A 17,643-nucleotide genomic window follows, 5' to 3' on the forward strand; every position below is an offset into this window, starting at 1 on the left:
GGGATGACCTTAAAATCTCACAATATTAGTAACTGTATTAGTTTTTGATAGAAAACTACCATCACTATTATGCACAATCTGCAAACCCAAGAAATACTTCATCTCACATATCATGCTCATCTCAAATTCCTTCTTCATTTCACTAGAAAATTCCTCACCTTCTTCATCATCACCTTCAAATATTATGTCATCCACAAATACTTCAACAATCAATGGATAATTCTCAATTTTCTTTAGATACAAGTTACTATCTATAGTACCCTTAGTAAATCCCATTTTTTCCAAATATTTATCCAACCTCACATACTAGGCTCTAGGTGCTTGTTGTAATCGATACAGTGTTTTCTTCAACTTACAAACCATGTCTTTTTCTTTTGTCAAAAGAAATCTTTTAGGCTTCTCAATGTAAACTTCTTCAATTTCACCATTCAGAAATGTTGAGTTTACATCCATCTGATGCATTTTGAATTTCTTGTTAGCCGCATATACTAGAAACATTCTAACTAATTCTATTCTAGCAAATGGTGCAAAAGTTTCCTCATAATTACTATATTTTTTCTATGAATATCCTTTACATAATAGTCTTGCTTGATTTCTCACTACCTCACCTTGTTTGTACATCTTATTTCTGAAAACCCACTTAGTTCCTATAACATTCTTGTCCTTAGGTCTAGGAACCAACTCCCATGTCTCATTCTTCTCAATCTGATCTAATTCTTCTCTAATAGCTTGAATCTAAAATTCATCTTTACTAGCTTCATCTACACTTTTATGACCTACTTGAGAAATCAAATATATTTCATATCTTTGTACCATATTCCTTGTCATCACTCTTTTTTCTTCACAACCAATAATTTGATCAATGAGATGATTCTTTATCAAGTTCTTATCAGGTGTCACTATCTCAAATCTTACTTCTGCTCTAGATTCACTACTTGGTTTTGTTGGTATTTTTTCAACTACTAAACAACAAAAGCTCAATACCAAGATAATAAGACTCACAAATCTAGGGACTAGCTACTTCCAATTAACAATTATGTATGCATATTATTTGGATCCAACTTCAACAAACCAAAATTGGTTTTCTACTCTTTAGGCTCTGTAGAACCAAGATGGGTATACCTAAGGGATGATTCAAATGAATACTATTGTATGAGAATCCTTTTAGTTTCATTATGATTCTCATCTCCTATCTTTGACATATACATAGTTTATCCATTCATTGGTAGTTTAAGATGATATACATCCCTTATAAGTAGATTTGGTCACAATTTTCCTTAGGTTTACTAATATTTCTAAAAATAGTAGCTATCTAAGATTTAGAAATTAGATGTAAATGAGGGTTGACCCTCCTTGAAACTCTTTAGATGCTAAAATAAAATTGAATTGGATTTCAAAATTGGTGCTTATTCATGATCTCTCTATATACAAATTGGATTAACTAGATTAGTGCTTTATCCATTGGGATTCAAAGTCTACTTCAATTTATAGATCTAAATGATTGCATTGCAACCAATATTATCAGCAATTCTTATTGGAATTCATTCTTATATACATCCATCCTATTACCTTAGCAACCCTATCAAATTCACTAGAGCATTTACTTAATTCATTAAATCAATAGCAATAATGAATTGACATACAATCTAAGTTAATTGCATTCAATTGGACAAGCTTTGCTCACACAACATCAGAATGACTAGGTAATAACAATGGAGATAAAATCTAGTAAGAACAGATACAGGGGCAACCCAACTTTGTATTAATCTTCTTTGAAAATTGTATACAATTGTAGTAAAACTCAGAATGACTCTAGAAAAAACATTAGACCCCTATAACATCAATATATTCCCAAGTATTTGCAAAGAAGATACATCATAAGTTTTGCACTAATAAACTGGACCAAACCATATTAAGTATAGAAAAAAATTACCAATGAAATTAGACCCTTCTCTAGGCTTGGAATCTCACTTAAATAAAGTGAGATGAAACAAGCTTTAGGCATAGAGAAATAATAGATTTCAACTAGGAAAAAGATATTTAGATTTAGCTATCACAAAAAGACAAAAAGTTGTGTAACAGAAAAACTTATATATCATATTATTCCTTTGGTATGCCCTTCCTCTGTTACATTTTCAAATACTAAAAATCCCATAATTGGCTTTTAGTTATTCTAAGTCCTCGGCATATGTAGCTATCAAGTTTGCCAATGATGTGTCAACATCTGATTCCTACAAATTCACCTCTACTCTGACATTTCCACTTGCATCATCATGTATGACCAAGGTGATAGTTATATTTGGTTTCATTTCTACCACATCATCCATCTGGCCGAAGGTACTTTCCACATGAGATGATTGCCCTTATTTGTGTTCTTCTCTCCTCTAATCCTCTAAAGGTGTATCAATGATCTATTCTTCATTTGGATTCATCTCATCATCATCACTCTCAACCTCTTCTAACTACTCATCAAAAGCAACATTAGCCATCCACTTGTCAAAGAGGGTGTCATTTGGCTAGTTAAATTGTAGAATATCACTTTGCTTTTTGATCACGTATTATGCCTCTTTATCAATACTAAAAAAATCTTGCTTTAAAGAATCAAAGAATAATTGGGCCTTCACTATTTCTTTTATTTTGGCTGCCCACCATGCATGTTCTTTTTCATTTATGACTTCATTCATTCTTAAACAAAATAGATCATCTAATTCTTTAGCTCATTCATCTTTATTTTTCAATTTATTTTTCTTATCCAAAGTAAGTGGGAATAAATCAAATTTCTTACTCTTTTACTTATCCAAATAGGTAAAAATTCTTCTTTGTAGCTCAACTCTCTTATCATCAAATTCTAGGAGGTCATGAGCAAGATCATGAGTTATTTCAATGTGATCATGTGAAGACCTTATGATAGAGTAGCACAAGAACATGATTTCCTTTCTCCTCTTACTCCACTTATTAACAATAGGTTTCAAGGCCTCATCACTTTCTTTTATTTCATCCCACATGTTTATTACTTTTGCTAATTGATCATAAACAATGGTCAATCAATATTATCAACCAGACACATGAGAGCCTTTCTTAGTTTGTCTTCATATTGCACATTCAACTCTACATGTAGTGCTTCTTCTTCAAAATCTTCAGCTATGTAATATTGTGGCTTTTGTGGAGTATTTGGAATTTCTATGAGAGGAGTGGATTTAAAAGGTTTCATTGGTGGGTGAAGGTATGTGATCCTAGGCCTAGTAGACTGTCCAATACCTTAGTCTCAAGTTCAATTCTCTTTTGAACTTCTTTATTATAGGCTTCAAAAACCTTTTCATATTTACTCTGTAGTTCAGACATTGCCTTCTCTTCTTTCTTTGTAGTAGCCAAAACTAAGCGAGATGTTCCAACATTCATATGTGTAGCCTCTACATGGGTGGTATTTGCTACTCTTTTTACAATTATATTCCCTAGTAATCCAAAGTCATTTGGTTGTGATGAAATAGCCCTTGATCCTTTCCTTAATGACCAAATAACTAAGGTAGCCTGGTCCTCACTGAATGTAGTACCTTTAAATTGTTTATTTTTTTGATCCTATAGGTCTAATTTATTTGAAACAAAATTAAAAACTAGAGCATCTGTTGTATCCCAATTGGGTAGCACTAAAATATTTGATGCTTTCACCATCTGCCTCCCCTCTTCAGGGGTTATACTTTTGAATTCCTACATCATCTCTTCTTTTACTTGATTCTGCAAGGTTGTCTCCTCTAGTTCTAGATGCTCTGTTCTTAACTTATTACATTTTTCCTCATATTTTTCTATGTTTGTTCTCCATACAAACTGGTGGAAGGCTCTAGACTTAACAAAACTATCATCTAACAAAAATTGATAATTAGCTTGCTCTATCATAGTGTCTAGTTCCTTTCCTTTATAAATTGTTAGTGTCAAATATAGGCTTGGCATAGGAGGCTCCTAGGAGTTTCCATTATCTAATTTTGCCTAGGTAATAAAAACTCCTCCTTGGGACCCCAACTATTCAATTTTCTCTCTAGTAAGTTGTTCCTCTTCAATCCAAAAGGAGGATTGTGAAGGTGAATATTCCTCAATGTGAGGACCTTGATCTTTTATTATTTTTTGCCTCTTAGGGGAGGGCTCATCAGGTGTCTCTTCCAAGATAACACTAGTAGATCCTATTATTTATTTACCCTTATCCAAAGTGGCCTTCTCATTTTGTATCAGAGTATAACCTGACCTATTTTGGATAATCAAATGTCCTGCCCCTACATTGGGAGTAAATGCCAATCTCCTCATTGTATATGAGCAATGTTAGTATGCTAATAGAAACCAAATTTAAATAAAGCTTCTACAAACTAAAAAAAATTCATAAACTTCAAGATAGACTAAGATGAGCTCTCAATTGAGAATATGAGCCATTAATGGGCTCTCTCAATAAGAAGCTCTCTTGTTGAGTAGCTTTGTCTAAATAGATAGGATGTGTGCTCAAGCTTATGCTTCAAAAAGGGCTTCAAATGGAGTTGGAATTTGGGTGTGAGTGTATGGTTTTGATGTAAAATGGCTTCTCAAAATGGCATTATGACTTTACTTCATGGATTGTGTTATTTTGCAAAGGGGAAGGATCCAATTTATAGGCAAGAGGCTTGAGGGATTGAGGGCTAAGATGCAAGGATGGGAAAAAGCTCATGGAGGGCTTAGATTGCATGAGAGGAGAGCACATGGATTGTGCTTCCTTACAACCAATCAAGGAGTGACACATGTCACATGGTGAGAGGATGGAAGAAAGGGGAAGGATGAGTCAACAAAGGAGGCTCAAAGGATAAAATCTTCATAAAGACCCTTCATAAGTGCTTTGTAAGAACATTTACAACTTTGTGGGCTTTATAAAGTTTTGTGGTTGAAGATATTTGTGAGAGATACCATGAAATTCGAATTTGAGGGTTTAGGGAGGTTTTAAGCTTGCTTAGGGTTGTAAAAATGATTAGAGGAAGGGTTAGAGATGGCTTAGGACTAGACAAGTGGATGGCAAGTGGATTGCAATTAATGAGGGTGGGTGAAGGAGGAGATATTTGTTAACTTTGGCTTGAGTTAGCAAGTCTTAACCCATGTTTAGGGAATGTGACAAGGTTAGGAGGGGATTAGGATTAGGGTTAAAGACATCTTCTAGAAGAGTCTAGGCTTTGGATGAGGATGAAGACTTTCTAGAAGAGTCTAGAACTTCCTAGGATAAGATTTTATGAAATAAATAAAGTTTTATTTATTTCAAAGGTTTGGGTTGAGGAGATATTTATTAAAATATTTTTAATAAACATGAGGATTAATATTTAATCTTGATTAAATATTTTGAGTTGGGATTAGGGGTAGGAAATGATGAGATTAGCCTTTAATCAAAATTAAAGAAGGATTAGAAGATTTTGGAAGAGGTTATTGGTCTTAAGGAAATTGGCCAACTTTTGGGAAAAAAATAAATTTTTTATTTATTTTGGGATTTTTGGTCAATTTATTAATTAAATAATTAATAAATAAGGAAATAATGTTTAAATAAGATTTAAACATTTTTGGGAGGGATTTCTTAATTAAATATTTTTAATTAAGATAAAGGGATTTAATGGCATAAAAATTAATTAATTAATTAATTAATAATTAATTAATAAATGATGATGTCATCAGGACTTTTTTCAAAAAATAAAAATACTTTATTTTCTAAAGGATTTTTAGGTGTCTACACTCATAACCTCTTTGGCCTTATCTAGATAAACATTGATAAAAATTTGATTTTTTCTCATTCATAGTTTCCATTATTTCAAGAAAAGTAATCATGAGTTTTTTTATTCTATTTGCCTCTATGCTGACATTATCCAAAGGACTATAATCTCTATAAAAATAATGAATAAACTCCAAAACCATTGAAAAAACCCTCCATTTTTCTTTCTTGGTTTCTTGCTCCTACAAGAAGAACTCATTTCTTATTATATCCTTAGGGTAATATGACTCATATTTTATTTTACCAAACTTAGCTCTATGCCTAAAAGCCAAGTCATAGAAATTCCCAGTGTTACAAAAATGGGAATTTGACACAACCATCTTATATTGGTCTAGTATTTTATAGAGGGATAGCCAACCACCTTTTATAATCACAAATTGGTGAGCTTTAGTGCAAGTTGGGAAAATTGACCCTCTTCCCCTTTTCACCAAATAATTTTCCTCCAATCCTCCTAGCTTCCACAAAAACTCAGCTACCCCTACCTTTAATGACACCTAGTAGGGTAATACATGAGGAGTTCCTTTGAAACTATAAATCCTAAAAAAGAGTTGAAATAGAGTATGGGATAATGTCTCCCCAATTATGTGATACTTTCAAATTAGTACGATTATCCCGAGGGTTAATAAGATTTACCAGTGCCTTAGGCACTCTAGGATTGTTACTTAATAAAAGACAACTCAATTTTGAAGCAAAGTACCTATCAAATCTAACAAAACTAGCTTTTTTCACATCCCATGTCATATCTGCACTCCATAACTAGACTAGTAGTGTTTCTCCATCCCATTATCTATTCAACTCCATTTCCTTACCAAAATATGCTACTCCTTTGAACAAAAACATATGCATCAGCAAAGAATAGTGACCAAAAGTTTTATCTACCTTGCCTTTTGCAATCCCCACCAGGCCTGTGTAAATTTCTTCTGCTAAATAGGATTACATTGTTTTGCATCTAGCTATTGCAAATCTATGTTATTGTATGAGTCTTTAGGAGAAATAAGGGTTAAATCTACTATAATAGATTCAAGAATATGTTTAGCACTAGTACCATATAAATTGAATTTGAGGTCCACACACCTAGGTTTTGCAGAGCCTAAAGTAGAAGAAGGATCTAGCCTTATAGTTGGCCTAATGTCTGAAAAGATATGTTAAGGATGGGAGTTAGATACCCCTAGATGTGTCTTGTTCTCATTGGGGTGATTTGGAAATGATAGCATTTCAAAACACCAATAGGTTATTCTCTCTATTCCATGATTTGTATGTCATTATACAAATTTGTGCCAGTCTCATGAAACAACTCAACATTTTCTTGGTTAGTCTTTGGATTAGTCTCTTCATTAGAATCGTAATCAATTATCCTTTCCTAAATGCCAAACCTCTCATCAACTCTAAAATTTTCACTTTCAACAATAGTCTTAGATCTTTGATTAAAATATATGTATTTTTTACTTTTTAATGAATAAATAAGAAAATACCTTCATCACTTCTCGCGTCAAACTTACCAATGTCATATTATCTCTTAATATAACATCTACTTCCAAAAATTATGAAATACTTTACTAAGGGTGCGTGTCCCAACTAGAGCTCATAAGGGGTCTTACCAGTACTTTGTCTGATATGTATTATTTTCATTATCTATACTATTGTGTTAATTGCTTCTCTCCAAAATATCTTTGAGACATTATTCTAAAACATCATAGCTCTTGATACCTTGTTAGAGACATGTCTCTCCTTTCTCCTATGCCATTATGCTAAGGTATCTTAAGGGTTTAAAGCTATCTCTTAATTCCATTTACTTCACAAAAATTATTAAACTCATTTGAAGTAAACTCTCCACCTCTATTAGATCTTAAACACTTAATCTTTAATCTAGATTCATTTTCAACTCTATCCTTAAACACATTAAACTTTTCAAATACTTCAAACTTCTCTCTAAGAATTTCTACCCACATTACGCTATTAAATTATCAATAATAATCATGAAGTACCTTTCACCATAGAATGTTCTTGTCTTTGTAGGACCACTCAAGTCTGTGTGTACTATCTCCAAATTGATTGATGTAGTAATATTCTTCCTTGTAAAAGAATTTTTCTTCTTCTTTTCCATAACACATTCCTTATATATTGTGTTAGTAGGCTTTATAATTTTAGGGAAATCCCTAACAATAAGTATAGTGATCACTTTCATAATGTTATCAAAATTTATATGAAAAAACCTCTTTTGTCATAACCAACCACTACCAACTTTAGAAACCAAGCATATCATCTTTATATGATTCAACTAAAAAATATTATCTCTTGATATTGTGCTAGTACCAATCATCTTACCTTCTTTATCCTCGATAATATGTGTCTTCTCCATGAAATACAACTGATATCCCTTGTCAACTAACTATCCAACACTCAAAAGATTATGTTTCAGACCATCAACAAAATAAAAATCACCACTATTAGTTTTACCATCAAGATTAATAGATTCTATTCACTTTATATTACAAGCTACATTGTTTCCAACTCTGACAATTCCTCCATCACAATTGTCAAGACTTAGCAAGTTTATTCACATCACAACTCATATGATGTGAATAACCATTGTCTACAATCTAGTTAATTTCTTCTCTTCAACTTGAGACACTAATTCCTTTTCTTCTCTAATTTCTTCTCTTTCAAAGCTTTCTTCTTTAATTGGAACAAATCCTATTTCATCACTCTTGATGGCTAAATAATTCACCCAACAAAAAAATTTGTGATATCCTATGAAAATCAAGAAGAAAGTTTTTTTTAGTTGCTTAAGGTTTTTGAAAGCATGTTTTTCCTCATAAAAAAACCATAGGGAAATAGTCATGTCTCATCTTTTGTTGAATTGTTTGTAAATTGACATGCAAGTATAAATAGGGATATGTAAAAAATTTGGTTATACATTGATTCTTTATATCCATAGGTTTGTTGAATTATTTTCATCTAATTAAGTCATGTCTCTAAAGTGATTTTACCTTGAGATGTTGTGATATCTCTTTGGTTGCAATATCGCTCCTTTATGATCACTAACTATTTTGAAGGATGTGAAGATGTGAAGTAGTCAAGATAAAGGCCATCGTAGTGTCACAACAATTAAAGTTAACTTTCATGTTTGCATTGAGAAGAGGTGATAAAATGTCAATTGCAAGGTCTTTATTTGAGTTAAGCCTTAGACATTTCATGTTGCGATGATGTAGAGGATAACCACTACAGTTTAAGTAAAGGCTATCGTAGCTTTGCAAGAAGTTAAGGTTACTCCATGGTTGAGGTAGTGAAGTAGAGAAAGCATGTAAGTGCAACTTCGTAGGGTTAAATGATGAGTTAGAGCTTTAAGTTTTGAAGAGGAAACAAAAAAACATACAGTTAAAATTTAAACCATCACATTGTCACAAGAAGTTAAATTTGACTCAAGGTCAAAGTGGCAAAAGGTAACAACAACAATTAAATTTAGGGTTATCGCTTCATCACATTTAGTTAAAAATGATCTAGAGTTAAGGATGCCAAGTAGTGATATATGGTCATTTCACCATCACGAGGTTTGATTATGAGTTAGAATCTTAAGTTGTGAGGTTGCAAGAAAGGTAACGGTTAACTTCAAAGTGATTACCATAACATCACAGGTGATAAAGAAGATAAGATTTTTTAAGATGTGAGGGTGTAGAAATTAATTACAATAGTTAAAGTTAAAGACTATTGCATCATCACAAGGTTTTAGTGGCAATTAAGTTCTTTGGTTGTGAAGCTGCAAAACAAGGTAGTAGTTAATTCAGACAATGATCACAACATTGCATGATTAAAACAAACTTTGTGTCTAGAACAGAGTAAACTTTAAGAAACCCCCCTCTAGAAAAAGATATAAATTACTGGTGAATCTTTCATTATTTTGAAAAACCAAATTATTTTTATTGGTGAATCTCTCAATTTTTTATTTTAAATATTATTTGCATTGTGATTATTTTGGAACCATAATTTTTGAGTAGAAAGTATTGGCAAATCTCAATAATAATAGCAAGTTCACTAATTGTGATGGAATATTACAAATTGAAATTGAACATGTTTTATCTCATGGAAATTATGAGGATAATTACATTATATTTTAAATCAAAAGTGAAAACTAAATATTGGTAATATATCCCTAAAATAACTAATAATTATGATAATTATTGGCGAATTAATTTGAATTTCTTCAATAATATGTAATATTTAGGTGTATCAAATCTAATCATGTATCAAATATTACGGAGAATCTTTGAGTTTAATTTTTTGAATAAAATAAATTATTGAGAGATTTTAAATATTTTAGAATTAAATTTAATAAAAATGTGGCAATTTAGGTTGCACTAAATCTTAAATTATTAGCCAAATTTCTAGGAAAAAATTTCTAAAATTCACAAAATTATGAATATTCACCACCAAAAAACACCCTAATCTAGAAGTTTTGAAGAGGGAACAAGGTCAATGTTTGAGTCATCGCAACATCACAAGTGAAATAGATGTTAAGTCCTAGACCGTGGAGAAGTTGTAAAAAGCTTAGTCTAAAGATTTTCACTAGTTCTCAAGGGTTGAGTCACAGTTTGATTTTGAAGTAGCGATGATGCAAAGAGATATTAAGTAACAATTTTGCTTGATTGCCAGAGCTAATGAAGTAAGGAATTAAAGGGTGGCAAAGATGCAAGATAGTTAGTTTGTGTTGAGATAATGGGTGTTGCACACATTGCATAATATTATTATATTATATTATTTTATTTTATTATGTAATATTGCACCTAGATGGGCATGCAACATGTAAAGATTCCCATGGGATATACTTGATGATTTTTACTGTAACATCGTGATAATATTTCATATAATTTTAATATTGGGGAAAATAATTAAATGTCCAATATTAAATGTGGGGTCAAAGGGTTAGGTAGCACATGGTTTGTGTAATACCACTTAGTGGTTTTGTGGAACTTGCTACTATATAAGCAACCACAAGGGTAGTTGTTGGTATGAGAAGATAGAAGGAAAAAAGGCAAGAGTCGAGTGGGACAACGCTTGACAGGTTAGCCAAGGGAACATTTGTAAAGGTTGGAAGCATGGCATGGGATGTGTGGATTCGTGTTGGTTCACATGGATTGCTTGGTAGTTGCTATGTCTTTGAAGGCTTCCATGGTTGTATTGCAATGATATTTTTGTTGAATAATACATCCAATGATGTATGCTTTTGGAGGCTAGGTTTTTTTCCCTCAATGAGGGTTTCCCAGGGTATGTCTTGTGTCACAATGTTTGTGGGTATGTTGTCTATTCTCTTACATGTGGATTTCAATTGCATACTTATTTTAGATCTATTAATGGGTTATGTGGAAATGGTTATATTCTTTATTGCAAGTTTCCTTATAGTTTCATGGTCATTGCTACTTCACAGTGGTTAATAAATTGAAGTAATGAATAGTAGTGAAGAAGTGATAAAGGTCAAAATGAAGAGATAGATGTTTCACATGCCTATGTAGTCAACAATGAAATAGAGTTGTGAATTGGTGAATAAAAGAAACTATAGCATCACAAGCTTAACATGACTATTTAAAGAAAAAAAAGGTAACAAAGTTGCAAAATAGAGAATAGTAGTGAAGAAGTGATAAAGGTCAAAATGAAGAGATCGATGTTTCACATGCCTATGTAGTCAACAGTGAAATAGAGTTGTGAATTGGTGAATAAAATAAATTATAGCGTCACAATCTTAACATGACTATTTAAAAAAAAAAAAGGTAACAAAGTTGCAAAATAGTTAAGATAGCCTTCTTCACATGGTTGCAACTAGAGATAAAGAAAGATATAAAGCAGTGGAAAAGTGGCAAATAAAGAAGAAATTGTAGCTTTGCAACCTCCAATGTTAAAAGCATAAAAAAAAATTAAATATCCATGTCCGAGATGGAAAAAAAAGATATGAGCTAGAAGTACGAATAATGAAAAAGTGAAGATATTGCCATCTTTTTGAGGATTGATAGGATTTAGAGCATGTTGGTTTTAAATTCCGTTAATGCCATGCTCCCTTTGCAAAAATAGATAAATTCCAAAAGAACAATGATTTAATTACTAGTTGCATAAGTGTTTGATATTTTAGAATAGAGTTTGAGTTGCAAAGTGAATTTGAGCAAGATTTTGGCATACAAGAGTTAGAATTGTTGAGATCATTTTGTAGAAATGACATAGAAAGAAGGTGAATCGAATGCAAGGGTACAGATTGAAGAGTCTACTTTGAAAACAAAGATCCCTAGCTCATTTTTTGAGGAATAGATGTAGATTCTACCTAGTTCTTCTAATGCATAGTCTGCAAATGATCATGCTTTCAAGGATCCTTACATATTTTGTAGAGATGTAGAGGTCCTTGATAGGAACGAAAGTGAATTATTTTGGTTTTTTTACAAGAAAAGAATAAAGAAGGTTCCAATTTCAAACCCTTGGACTAGAAACCTAGGAAAATTGATTATGCCTAAGGTCTTTGTAAATGTTGACCTAGTCAAGGTGTTGATAAAGTTCTACAATTCAGTTATCAATACCTTTCATAGGAAATATGGAAGCATCTTCTTGGCATTGGATAAAGAGATATTTATAGAAGCATTTGATTGGGAGGTCCAATGTTGTTTCCTATTGATATGGACAAATTAAATGAAAAATTTAAGAATTAGAAGAGATTCTACATGCATATAACAATGTCAAGGCACATCCCTATGTCTAGGGAAGAAAAAGGGGAAATTCCAAAGAAGAAGGAGATGGAAGACCTCATGCCCCTATAATTCTTCTAAAGATACATGCAGAACAATATTTTTGGTCTGAACAAAGCCCTAGGTTAATATGGAACCATGAATGCTCTTGGTGGACACTGTGTCATGGCTTTAAATATCTAGGACCCAAAGACAAATTTTGGGTATGATTTTGTGACTTATATCATCAACAAGATTCATGATGAAATTTTTATTTCATAGGACGGAAGAATGGGGAACTTTAGGTTCCATCATTACTACCTGATTATGCATTTGATCCTATTTAGAAATGTAGAATTCTCTGATCAGAGCTTCTTTGAGTGTACAAAGGAATGGGGAGAGAGACTACATGTGCAAAGAAGGTCAAGGGTATGACAAAGATTCTACCCATACTCTAATGTTATTTCTCTTTATAATTACTTTGTGTACCCTATATTAAAAATAATAGGAATAAATGAGAGGATACCTAGAAGTGTTAGGAAGGTGGTTAAGCCAAATATGTTTTTTGATGCGGGGAAACTATTAGGACATGATTGGGATTTATTTTTTCTATTTGAGGAGTATACTATTATTAAAATTTATGGGTTCCCTCATCCAACTCACATTCTTCCAAAGTATGTCCCAGAGAGTCTAGGGTTTGTAGAAGTTTTTTGGAAATTAATATCATTAAATAGAGAATATCTAGGCAAAACTATAAAAAAGGGAACATTTTTGTGTAGATTTACTAAGGTAGGAGATTTTGATATAGGGAATAATGCTATAGAAAAAAATGATTCTTTATTAAGGAGTTATAAATTTCCAACTAGGCCTACAAGAACATATGACCCCAATAATGTAGTTAGGAATGCTTTAAAGCAAATGAGGGGATATACTTTACCTCTAACAAAATGTTTATGGGAGGAGGATTTCATTGCTAATTGTCTAGATGAGAATGTGTGTAGGGAAAGAATGATCAAATACAAAGATGTTCTAAGTTTTGAGCAAGAGATGAAAAAAGAAGATCCATCCTTTAAGGGAATCTATCTTGAGGTAGACTACTAGTCTAGGTTTGACAATTGCATTCAAAACTTTGATGAGATATCAGCACATGTACTAGAAGAGATAAGAAGGAAGGTTGATCCTAAGTCTTTTGATGAAGACATTGCTGTAGAGGTCAATGATGATGAAGAGGATCAAGTGGAAAGTTTAGAGTGGGATTAGCAGAGAAGCAAGAAGTAGAAAATGGTGGAAATTCCACAAAAGGCCCACCAAAAATCCTTACACATATTACCAAGGAATAGCCAATATTTTAATAATGTGAGAAGAAATTATTTGATAGCTCAAGCCACTGAGGATGAGAAAAAGGCTAAAAAATTATAGTTGTAGGCTCAAATGATTAATGACAGAATCATTAAGGTCAATGAGTTTATAAGTGATGAAAACTTCATCAAAATTGAATAATTCAAAAGCTTCTTGTTTGAGCTAAAAAAAATTAGTTATCTCTATAGATGAAACTAGGTGACTCTGATGAGGTAGTTTCTCAATTGGTAAAAAAGATACAAGAGTATGATCCTGCTAGTGAAACCCTCACTATGGAAGAAGCTAGGGAGCTAATACAGAGAAGTGGAATGGTTGTTTTCCTAGGATGAGATATCAATTCCTTATTTTCATAGGATCAAATAAGGAGGTAGGACAAGACAATCTCATTTGAAGGTGAGAATTAGCAAGGGGAGTTACAAGGGTCTAGGTATAACATTGATGCCCAAACTATGGCAATATCAATTTTAGGTCTAGAACAACAAAAGCCCACTCTCATGGAGATAAAAGAGTCCCCTAAGGGGAATTTCATATTTTGGAATGTGCACTCTACTTCTAGTAGCCAAGTTTATGGATTGCAAACTTGAGCAGTGTTATTGGGAAAGAACAAGATTGATGTCCTAAAGGAACAGCTAGAAAAGGCCTATGTGAGGTATATCCAAGCTAGGAAGCACTATGATGAAGAAATGAAGATATATGTCTTGGAGTAGAAAAATCTCAAATTAGAAAATGAGATAGTAGCATTGAAAAATATTGTAAGATATACTACAAAGATTGAAGACAAGGGTATACAAATAGAAGGATATGCACCTAAAACAGAGGATGTCACAAGAAAAGATATGGGTGTTGATGAAGAAGAATTGGAGTTTGGAAAAGAGATAGAAATCAAGGCTATCAAGAATTTTCCAATTCACAAGATAAATTCATTGAAACTTGTTTCACAAAATGTGCATAGTAATTAGCTTGTTTTCCAAGGGGTAGAATACAAATATTTTGAGGCAATTGATTTATTGTCTCCTTTATTCACTACATGGGGCCATTACACCCAATTCTTTGATAATATAGTAACTATGCTAACATAGAAGAAGGACTTTCCAAAGGTAATGATCATCCCTGTCAGAAAAATGATTAATAGGGTAAAAGATTTAAATGGTTTCTTTGTGGGCAAGATGTAGTTGATTCAAAATAAGATGAAATTAATAGCCATTGGAACACCAAAATTTATGCCCACCATTTTGGGTAATAATGGAGTTAAGGAATGGATAGAGTGGTCATCCTCTTTTGATGATATTCTAAATCACTCTAGGTTTATGGCTTACTGCAATGGTAAAGAAGATGTTTTAGTATTTTATGATTTGATAAATGTATTGAATAACCTAGAGTTAGAGATGACAAAGATAACCACAGAGGTTAAGGCTATAATAGATGCAAAGTGGAACAAATTCCTTGAAGAATTAAATGGAATTAGGGATGCCACTTGCCTTGATGTGGACACAAATTTAGCTATTTGGGAAGTTATAGAAAAAATAAAGGCCCTACCATCTGGGGACAATAACTAGGTATTTAAAGTTATAATTAAATTTAGAAGGGACAAAGAGAAAAGGCAACGAAAGTGGCATGTTATCTAAGTACAAATGGATTTGTGTTAAATATGCTTAGAGAAAGTGTCACCTGCCAATTTTGCAATTGCTCCCCCACTTTTGTCTGAATGCAGAGAATATTTGTAATGTAACAATATAAAATTATCTTTGTATATGTTTTCAAATCATTTTTTGACATCTGTCCTCCCATCTAAAGCTTGTTGCAATCCTTCTATAAAAGAATTTCCATGATTTGGAGTGAGGGTCCAAAGTGTAGACACCTAAATCTAATTAAATCATTTAAGTAATCTTATTTAGTCATCTCCTAAAGCATCACTAATTAAGTATTTAATATTTAATTAATTTATTACCATCCCCTAGTTAATTAACTCATTTAATTAAATATAGTCCAATTGATAAATTTAAATGACAATCCAAAGTCTAAATATCAATTAAATCACCACTCTCCTATTAAATTAAATAATTGTACTATGCCAATTTAATTTAATCCTACATCCCATTTTATTGAATATTTCATTTAATAAATTAATCCCTAACCCCTAACTATTCCTAAATCCCCATCCTTAGCTTAATCCAACCCATTCACCCATGCTAATTCTATTTAACCAACTAATTAAACCTAATTGATTACTTAACCCACTTGCATCCTAATCCCCCCTCTAATCGAAACCTAATCCTCACCCTAATCATGTGCACAAATCTAATCCTAGATTAATTATTCCTAAGCTAAACTAAAGTCAAACCCCTCTTACACCCCCACCCACATGCATTAGATGCTCTTATAGAGAATTAATGACTCCTTACACATCCCTTACCTTCTCTTACATTCATCTTACACAAACCATCCCCTTCATAACTCCATTGTCCCCCCCCTTTCCCTCCATTTTTCCTATCTTCTCACATCCTCTCTCCTTATGAATCTTGTTACAAGGCTATGGATTTGAGAAAGCACAATCCACATGCTTCCCTCTTCTTGCATCCTATCCATCTCTCATCATTTCATCTTGACCCTCCATCCTCACATCCTTGGCCTATAAATTGAATGCTTCATCCTTCACAAAAGATCATCCACTTGCATGCTAATATTATCATGCTATTTTGAGAGCCTAAAAACTGCCAAAATACCATTATAATGACAAAATCCATCCACACCTACCCTTTGAGTCATCTCCTCCATTGAAGCTTGAGCAACATTTGAGCACACATCAACACAATCAAGGAGGCTTATTGGGTGCTCTTCCTTTTGGTTTTTACCTCTTTGGTCTAAACTATATGTGAGCATTATTTTGGTTTGTGAATGTTTTCAATTTTTTTAATGCTCTTTGCATACTAACTTCATAGCTCTACACAAAGTCTATAGAATTTTAGTGTTTTTTCTATTATAGTCAGTCCAAATTTTGTGTCAAATGTATGATGTATTCAATTTTGCAATTTTTTCATGTGTTGAGTTATATTTTGAATTTCATACTAGTAACATATTATTTTCAAGGATAATTAATACAAAGGAGAGTTCTATATATCTGTGTATCTGAGTTTTGTCTCCATTTTCATGTATCTGTTATTTTGAGATTGAAATGAGAAAGGTTTCTTTTCAATTTAATGCAGCTTGGATGAGTTGTATTTCTTTTCATTAATTAATTTTAATTAAAGTAGTTTAGTAAATGATTTCATGAATTAATAGGGTTTCTAGGTATATGGGAGGGATATCACACGAATGAAATTTTGGGTTAACAACTGATAAGTTTAATTGTAAGCCAATTAAATAGGCCTAGTTTTACTAGTTTGGCTTTGTATAACAATGTGTAAGGCACTAATCAGTAATTCATATGCAAGTTGATATAGTCATGTCATTGCACAGTTCACAAATAAATCAAAATAAATCATTTTTTAATAAAGAACTACATTTCTAGTCATTCCCATGTTGTAATATTATTCTCAAAGTTTATAGTTGGTTGTTGTAGCACATGAGTTAATTAAAATATCAAGAGGATTATTGACCATTTACATACTATAAGGGATAAATATAAATAAGATGAATATTAGTGAATAATTTTGAAGAGGAGAATCATAGAAGAAGCCAAATAAATCCCTAGGTGCACCTTCCTTGGCCCTGTAGGGCCTAAAGAGTAGAAAGCCCCTTCTGTATGCTTTGTTGAAGTTGGTCCAAATCTAAGATAATTTCTATTGAATATGAGATCTAGCTAGTCCTTAGGGTTTTATTTGTCTT

Source organism: Cupressus sempervirens, chromosome 8 (genome assembly GCF_028749045.1).
Source record: "Cupressus sempervirens isolate cs-2001-9-10 chromosome 8, ASM2874904v1, whole genome shotgun sequence".
NCBI lineage: Eukaryota > Viridiplantae > Streptophyta > Pinopsida > Cupressales > Cupressaceae > Cupressus > Cupressus sempervirens.